The sequence below is a fragment of the Pelodiscus sinensis genome, chromosome 1, assembly GCF_052426305.1.
Source record: "Pelodiscus sinensis isolate ZL-2025 chromosome 1, ASM5242630v1, whole genome shotgun sequence".
Lineage (NCBI taxonomy): Eukaryota > Metazoa > Chordata > Testudines > Trionychidae > Pelodiscus > Pelodiscus sinensis.
The window spans coordinates 120,920,220-120,928,401 of NC_143052.1; the positions used below are offsets into that span (position 1 = coordinate 120,920,220).

General features: G+C 46.4%; 1 protein-coding gene across 2 annotated transcripts in view; it reads right to left on the reverse strand.

The window, feature by feature from the left end:
* The window catches only part of LMNTD1 (lamin tail domain containing 1), a 267,606-nt gene extending 260,379 nt beyond the window's left edge, over positions 1-7,227 (reverse strand). For both annotated transcript variants that reach the window (XM_075898606.2, XM_089769804.1), the window contains exon 1: positions 7,113-7,227. The gene's annotated coding sequence lies outside the window, so the exon portion shown is untranslated. The remainder of the gene's footprint in view (positions 1-7,112) is intronic.
* Between the last annotated feature and the right edge of the window lie 955 nt (positions 7,228-8,182).

Sequence of the window (8,182 nt, forward strand, 5' to 3'; positions counted from 1 at the left end):
GAGCTTGGATCCCCCCCATGGACAGAGGCTGCTGCCATGGAGTAGCCTCTGTCCACAGGAAGCTCAGACCTCCCGCGAACGGGGCTGCTTCCCAGCAGCCTCCCCTACCCCTCTCCCTGCTGCTGCCTCTGATGGAGGGCGGGGGAGGAGACATGGTGGCACCGTGGAGTTGCTGCTGTGGAGGAACCAGCTTTTAAGCCGGCTCCCCCCAGCACTATCTCCTGCCTACCCCACCTGCCTCTGTAGGGTCCGTTGAGCCAACACGTGCGGGGAGCCTGCTTGAAAGCTAGCTTTCCGTATGTGTCTGTTCCTGCCTGCCTCTCTCACCCTCCACACTTAGGGTATGTCTAGACTACAGGCTTTTGACTAAAGAAGTTTTGTCGACAGACTGTCGACAAAGCTTCTGTCGACAAAGAGCGTCTAGACTACATTCAGTTCTGTTGACAAAGCAAGCTGCTTTGTCGACATGGCAGTGTAGACGCAAAGGACTGTTTAGATGCAACAATGCCTTCTGTCGACAGAACTCTGTCGACAAAAGGCATTATTCCTCGTAAAATGAGGTTTACCAGCGTCGATAAAACTGCTGAGTTCTGTCGACGTTATGTCGACAGAACTCAGCGGTAGTGTAGACGCAGGTTTAGTTTTGTCAACAAAAGTCCACTTTTGTCGACAAAACCCGGTAGTCTAGACACACCATTACTGCCTTAGCACTCCTCACACAAAACCAAGGAAAATCCCCACAGAGCTTGAAGAAGAAAGGAGGAAGGGAGAAGTGAAGCACATCTAATAATTAGGAAAACCGTAATTCATTGGCTGAAAACATGAATATCATGTGGCGGGGGAGGCAGATCCGGTGCCTGTGGGGAGCCTGCTTAAAGTCAACTCCTCACAGGCACTGTCTCCTGATCTCCCTCCCCGCCCCCCACCACTTGCTGCCTCTGAACGAGGTGTACAGATAGTTCGGAATGGCTAGCTAGTTCGAACTATCTAGCCCGTGCAGTGTGTAGCCGCGCGGCACGGGGTTCGCACTAGCCGGCTTTTAAAAATGGCGGCGCCGGCTGCATGCTAATGAAGCCCGGGAAATTCAAATCCCGGGCTTCATTAGCAAGCTCGGTATGCATACATTACCCCGCTAGTTCTAACTAGCGGGGTAGTGTAGACATACCCACAGAGATTTGTGTGACCCTCTTCAATTTTGCTTGGTCTCCGTTTCCTACCCCTAATGTTTAGAATCCAAGATTCAGATTTGTACAAATTCAAAAGCTTCCCAAAGTGCAACTTAGCTGAACTCACTAAATCACCTCGCTCCAGGCTAAATATTATGAAACAACTGCATTTTACATGGTTTTCACGCCAACTCACATTTGGATGCAACACCACTGAAAATCTGGCATCAATTCCCATTCAGTTCATGAACCTTGCCAAGCCTAGCCATGGATACAAGTGCTTTCCCCCATTCTTTCGGAACATAGAGGCTTTAAATGTAACCACATGATATTCATGTGTTCAGCCAATGAATTACAGTTTTTCTAATTATTAGATGTGCTTCACTTCTCCCCCCTCCTTTCTTCTTCAAGCCCTGTGGGGATTTTCCTTGGTTTTGTGTGAGGAGTGCTGAGGCAGTAAGTGGATTAAAGAAAAGTAGCTCTTTGATTTGCCAGTATAATACAAACTAGGATTTCCTATATCTTTATTCTTCATTACTATTCCATGTCACCTTATTTTTAAAGTCTATAAATGACAGAGAAAATTTAATTCTCTCCAAATCTGCTCAACATGCAGTGCATTGAAAGGGATTATTTGCCAAGGAATTGGCATTGTTTACTAAGGTTGCCAGATGTCCAGTTTTGAACCGGACAGTCCAGTATTTGAGTTTTCTGTTCAGGAAACAAATTGAGAAAATATAAATACGAAAATATCAATGTCTGGTATTTTCTAAGTAAGAGATAATGTAGATTGTGTTGTAATGTCAAGTGTGTCTGGTATTTTTCTTGAAACCATCTGGCAACCCTATATATCTTACTCTCACCAACAGCATGAGAAAGTTAACTAGAAAGAACTACTGAGAGGATAAGGTGGTCTAACAGTTAAAGACGGGCCTAGGCTTCAGGGAATGGGGTTTCAACTACAGGCTCTGCCAGGACTTCCTGTATGACTGTGGGCCTCAGTTCTCCATCTGTAAAATGGTAAGAATCCAACACCCTTAGGTCTGTGTAGAGTACTTCTGTTATGAAATTGTTAGAGTCAGAACAGTCTCACATATGTTTGTAGACTGCCTGGCCTAACAGGAACCTGACTATGGTTATTTTTGTGAAATACAAAACTATTTAATGTAATAAATATTGCCATATTGTTTTGATCCAAAATTTGGCCCATTGTCAGCTAAAAAGTATACTTTGTGTGATTAATTTGTTTTTGTACAATCTTCCCCACTGTCTCCAAGAAATTCAAAAAGCACAAAAAACAATTATTCAACACCCACACAGAAACAGAGTTTTGTGCTCCCCTTGTAGGGCTTCCAGCTTTCCCAGACAGCTAGGCCAGATGCCATTTGTGGCAATGGCATCTAGTCTACCCAGTTGGAAAATATGACCATACACTAAGGGCGCATCTACACAGTGGGGCTTAGCTCAATTTGCTAAGCACACATCACATTATGTCAATTGCGTAGCTTATTTCGAAATAGCTTATTTCCAGTTTTGGTGCTGTCTACACAGCACTCATTTCAAAATAGAACACTCTTCCTCAGACCTCCCTTACTCCAACTCCTGTAACCTTCATTTTATGAGTAAGAAGTCCTCCAGCTTGACAGTATTTAAACATGTCGAAATAACTGCTGGCTGTGTAGACACGGACTAAGTTATTTCAAAATAATGCTAGTTATTTCAAAATAATGTTGTTGTGTAGATATAGCCTAAATGGTGTCCCAGGCAAGAGCTGTCTTCAATGCCTCCTTTTCCCCTCCACTTGTTAAAACTTTTGAATATCAAGCCACAACTTAGACTAGACATTTGAAGTCAGTGATCTGGGTTTCACATTTGGAATACCTGAAACATTTTACTTCAAACTAGCGATGTAGACTAGTCGACTAGCCGATAAACAAATGCTTACTGGATAGTCAACAGGCTAGTCATCTAGTTGCTTCCCCCCACCCACCTTGCTGCCTCTATCAGAAGAGGTAGCAAGGGAGACGGGTAAGAGGTGGGGTACTTCAAAGTGTCAGCGCCACGTAGAGCTTGGAGCCAGATGGCAGGCTCCATGCAGCGCTGCCACTTTGAAACACCATGTGCAGCCTGGGGCTAGCTGGGGTGTTCCCAGGCTGCACACGGCGTTTCAAAGCAGCAGCACCTCATGGAGCCCAGGGTCAACAAGGGAGTCCCCAGCCAATCCCAGTCTCCACAGGGTGCTGACGCTTTAAAACGCCACATGCAGCCCGAAGCCAAGCGCCCCGCAGTGTTTCAAAGTGGTAGTGCCACATGGAGCCCAGGGTCAGCAGAGGAGTCCCCAGCTGACCCTGGGCTCCACAGTGCCACCGCCTTTGAAGGGTAGCAACAGCCCTAGGACTTTTGCTACACTTCAAAGGCAGAGGTGCCCTATCGACTAATCAGATAGTCAATTACTCAACATTTAACATCACTACGTCAAACATTCTATTATCCCTTATGTTGCTAATGAGCAAGAGCGTGCCCCAACTGGGGGTCCCCACATAGTCACCGGAGTGCCTGCCACTACATCCAGCTCTCAGTGCAGCTCTATTGACTTAAATGAAACTACACTGATTTGTACCAGAGAAGGCAATGCACTGAAGATACATGAGAAAAAAAAAAACAGGTTAAAATAACTAGTGGCTCTTATACAGCACTTTTCACACATACAGGCAGTCCCCGAGTTACGCGGATCCGACTTATGTCGGATCCGCAGTTACGAACGGGGCTTTTCTCGCCCCGGAGGACTGGAGCGGCGGGATACCCAGATGCGCTGCAGTCCTGCCACCCCCGTCCTCCGGGGCGAGAAAAGCTGCTCCACATCTCCCTGGTCTGCCTGGGCTGTCCCGCTGCGGGCGTGCTCCGCGGCTTTGCTCCCCATCTCCCTGGTCAGCAGACCAGGGAGACGTAGCAAAGCCATGGAGGACACGGGCACCCGCGTCTCCCTGGTCTGCTGGGGGAGGGTGCAGCTAGTGCTCCCCTCCCCTCCCGTCCCCTCTCCTCCCCAGCAGACCAGGCTTTTCTTGCCTACGCCTGGGGTAGAGCAGCTGGGGCGCTGCCGGCTTGGTCCCGCAGCGCCGCTCCTCGGCACTACTGTACCAACCTGGCAGCACCCCAGCTGCTCTGCCCCAGGTGTCCTGATTCAGCCGCTGCTGGTCAGTTTCAGCAGTGGCTGAATCAGGACTCCTGGGGTAGAGCAGCTGGGGCGCTGCCGGGTTGGTCCCGCAGCGCCGCTCCTCGGCACTACTGTACCAACCTGGCAGCACCCCAGCTGCTCTGCTCCAGGCGTCCCCAAGTCAGCCGCTGCTGAAACTGACTAGGGGCTGACTACAGGAAGCCCGAGGCAGAGTTGCTCTGCCCCGGGCTTCCTGGAATCAGCCGCTGATCAGTTTCAGCAGCAGCTGACTTGGGGACGCCTGGGGTTCTTAAGTTGAATCTGTATGTAAGTCAGAACTGGCGTCCAGATTCAGCCGCTGTTGAAACTGATCAGTTTCAGCAGCGGCTGATACCAGTTCCGACTTACATACAGATTCAACTTAAGAACAAACCTACAGTCCCTATCTTGTACGTAACCCGGGGACTGCCTGTAGATCTAAAGGTGCATTACAACTGAAGTACCAGTATGTCCATCTGACAAATGAGAAAACTGAGACACGAAGAGGTGACATGACTAGCTTGAAGTCACATATCAAGGCAGCAGCAGACCCAGGAATTGAACATCTGAGTTGTTCTACCCAATACGCAACTTTGTCTTAATCATTGATTTCCACATGGAGACACTTTTCCTCTTGAATGGAATGGATGTCAGAAGTGATCAGGGCAGCAAGTTTGCTGTAATAATTACATTGCTGGATACTTTTCTGCCATAACTGCTGCAATGCACTAGCCGTGAAGTAACACGATATAAATACCGTTTGTGGTTTTGTTAATGAATTAATGAAAGGAGGAAGTTATCTTTAGATCTTGAATAAGTGAGAGCTCTAAAACTTTGCTGAATTTTTCACCTTTTACATTAGAGAAAATCATTCTAGTTCCTGGTCTAAAATACATGTGAGAGTGTCAAGCCAAGCCAATGATGACCTCTGACTTGACTTCTTTGAAAAGTGCCATGTTTCTCCTAGGGCCCTCTTCGAAGAATAGACAGAACAACTGGGCCAAACCACACCTCAAGGAAAGTGTCACAGAGTGTGAACATAGCTGAGTTTCCACAAAAGTGAGCCAGGTTTTGTTGGGCAGAGAAATGCTCTATTGCAGCAGCATTCATTCCCCTCCCACCTGACAGAGGCCTCTTCTCTACATTCGGCATTCAGGAAAGAATGCAGAGCTGAGGAACAGAAGCTCTCTTCTGCATCTGAAATCTTAGTGGATCTGGAAGCAGAATATAAAGGTGCTCCACTTACGGTCTTCTAAATTAACCTTTCTTTATCCCTTCCTCCTCCTCCCTCGGCTTCCTGCTGTCAAAGACAAAAGGTTTGGTGCAGACAGAGCGAGTGGAAAATAAATGTAATCCAGGAGGCCTGCTGTTTGGATCTTACTGGGTTTGGAGTGTTATTGCCCTCTTCCCCTTGCCTAATTCACCCTTGCAACTGGGAATGCTGCACACCGTTTTCTGGCCCTTCCCCATCAAAGGCATGATACGTGCGTGAGTGTAAGCATCTGTGTTTTCCTATTCTTTGCTGCCATGCACTTTGCACCAGTCCGAAGTGAGTGTAAGATGCTCCTAAGAAAGAATGGAAGCATTTTATACAAGTATTATGCTGGTGCAAATGACTACCCAAGATAGACTCAGAGCAGTGATTTTCAAACTTCTTTTCTCATGACCCAGTTGAAGAAAATTGTTGATGCCCACGACCCAACATCATTTGACTAGTGTGTGGGCTCCGGGGCAGGGCTGCGGATGAAAACTTTGGAGTGTAGGAGGAGGCTCCAGCTTTGGGGAAGATTGGGTCTGGGGCAGAGGAGCTTACGTGTTTTCTGGTCTACAGTGCAGTGACGGTGCAAAGGCAGCTTCCTGTCTCTCCTGGCACCCCAGAAGCAACCAGCACAAGGTTCCCAGCCAATGGGAGTGCAGTGTAAGTGCGCAGAGCCCTGTGTAGTCTCTCCTCCCCCTTGCTTCCTGCACCTAAGAGCCAGGTCTGCTGCTGGCTGCTTCCGGGGTGCAGCGCAGTCTGCAGTGCCAGGGCAGACAGGCAGCCTCCCTTAGCACCCCCACTGGTCACCTGATCCCCCTGAAGCAATAAGACCCAGTGCTTGACATTCCATTACCCTGTACAGGGTTATGGCCCATAGTTTGAAAAAAATCACTGAAATAGAGAAGGAGGCCCAGTATCTCTAAAGGAATGCCACATGCAGTGGCGGCCCATCAATACAGGCAACCGCATGGTCGCTTCGGGCGCCAAGTTAAATGGCCATTGAGGGCTTTGGAGGCGGGGGCACCAATCGCGCATTTCGCCTAGAGCGCCAGTTGCCGGCAGCTTGTCTAGGGCTGCTCCTGGCCACATGCTATATGAATGTCCTCTTGCTCTGCCACGATGTGCAGGGAATTATACAAACAAGTCCATAAAATATATACAAATCCATATACCAGTTAATAAAACCAGGAAAATGAAAATGCAAACACCATATAATATCCATGTTTGCAGATTTTCAATTGGAGCAACACTGTTGCAAACTGCAAGAGATAGTGGGTAGTAGTGAAATGCTCAGCATGCAGCTTTTCCTCCATAATCTAGCCAAGCACATCTCAAAGGAGCTAGAGTTTGATCTTCTGATCCTTCGTTTTAAAGTTGGCTCTGGATTTTTTCCTCCACTAAGTTACAGCAACTGGATACAACGAAGCCGGAGGAGTTTTAAATTAATCCTGGAATTTGCTGTTCTTTTAGTTAGCCTTCAGACATTAATACTTACTTTCTAGAAGTTCCTGGAGATTAAATCTTCCTGATGCCAGGAATTCTCAGCAGAACTCAGTGTACTAATAACCATGTCACATCATGCTTGATCCCAGTGATTAACTCAGCCAGATTTGTTGTTGGTTGCCAGAGGCAACTAATTTTGATTGATGGTTGCCATGAACTTTCCAAGGGAGGGGTGGGGCTTCTGCAGTAATGTTTCCCAGGGCACCGCAGCCCACAAGAGGTGCTAGTGGAAAACAGGCAAACAGCAACTGCTTATAAACTAATATTTTTAGATGCCCTCCTCAAGGCTCACATATGTGGGCAACTTTATGTGAGTAATATTAACATGCCTAAGTTAACATGCCTTCCTATAATGTACAAATGTTTTCATGGGATAGTTTAATAAGTGCTATAATTCTGCTTGCACATCCCAAAAACAAAAACCTGCTCTTTTTTTCCCATTGCATTAAAGAGTGATTGTGATACATTTTTAAAGAAGAGATTTGTCTTAGAGGAAAAGTAACATGGCATGCAAGAGATTTGTATGAAACTTGTTTATCAGTTCTGGAGACATGCCTTTATCAGCCATTTTCTGACTCATAACAGTCTAGTTATAATACATGGTATGGCATGAAAGGCTTTCAGAATGTGTTTGAAATGTTTTTCACACAGGTTTATTTCACTAGCATTTTCTGTCTCATGCTTGTTTGTGCCTTTCAAACTTGCTTTACATTTTATAGGTTTTTATTCAGTGCGTATGTATTTCCATTCCTCCCTTATTATAATGCCACTTTTTTGAAACAAAGCATATTGCATGTGCTAAAGAGGTGTTATTATAAGAAGGTCAGTAACTGGAAGCTTTCAAAGAACTGTTGATGAATCACTGGGATACTGAACAACAACATTTGCCCAGCTTTACTTTGTGCTCATACAGTCCTCGATCTTTGCCAAAAAACACAAAAACTCTTTCATTATGTAAAGGACTGGTAGCACCACCTATCATTAATGTTGCCCAAAACTTCTATTTTCCATTGCTTACAACTTTGCCAGCCTTTAACTATTTCTGCTGTGATTTTACATACT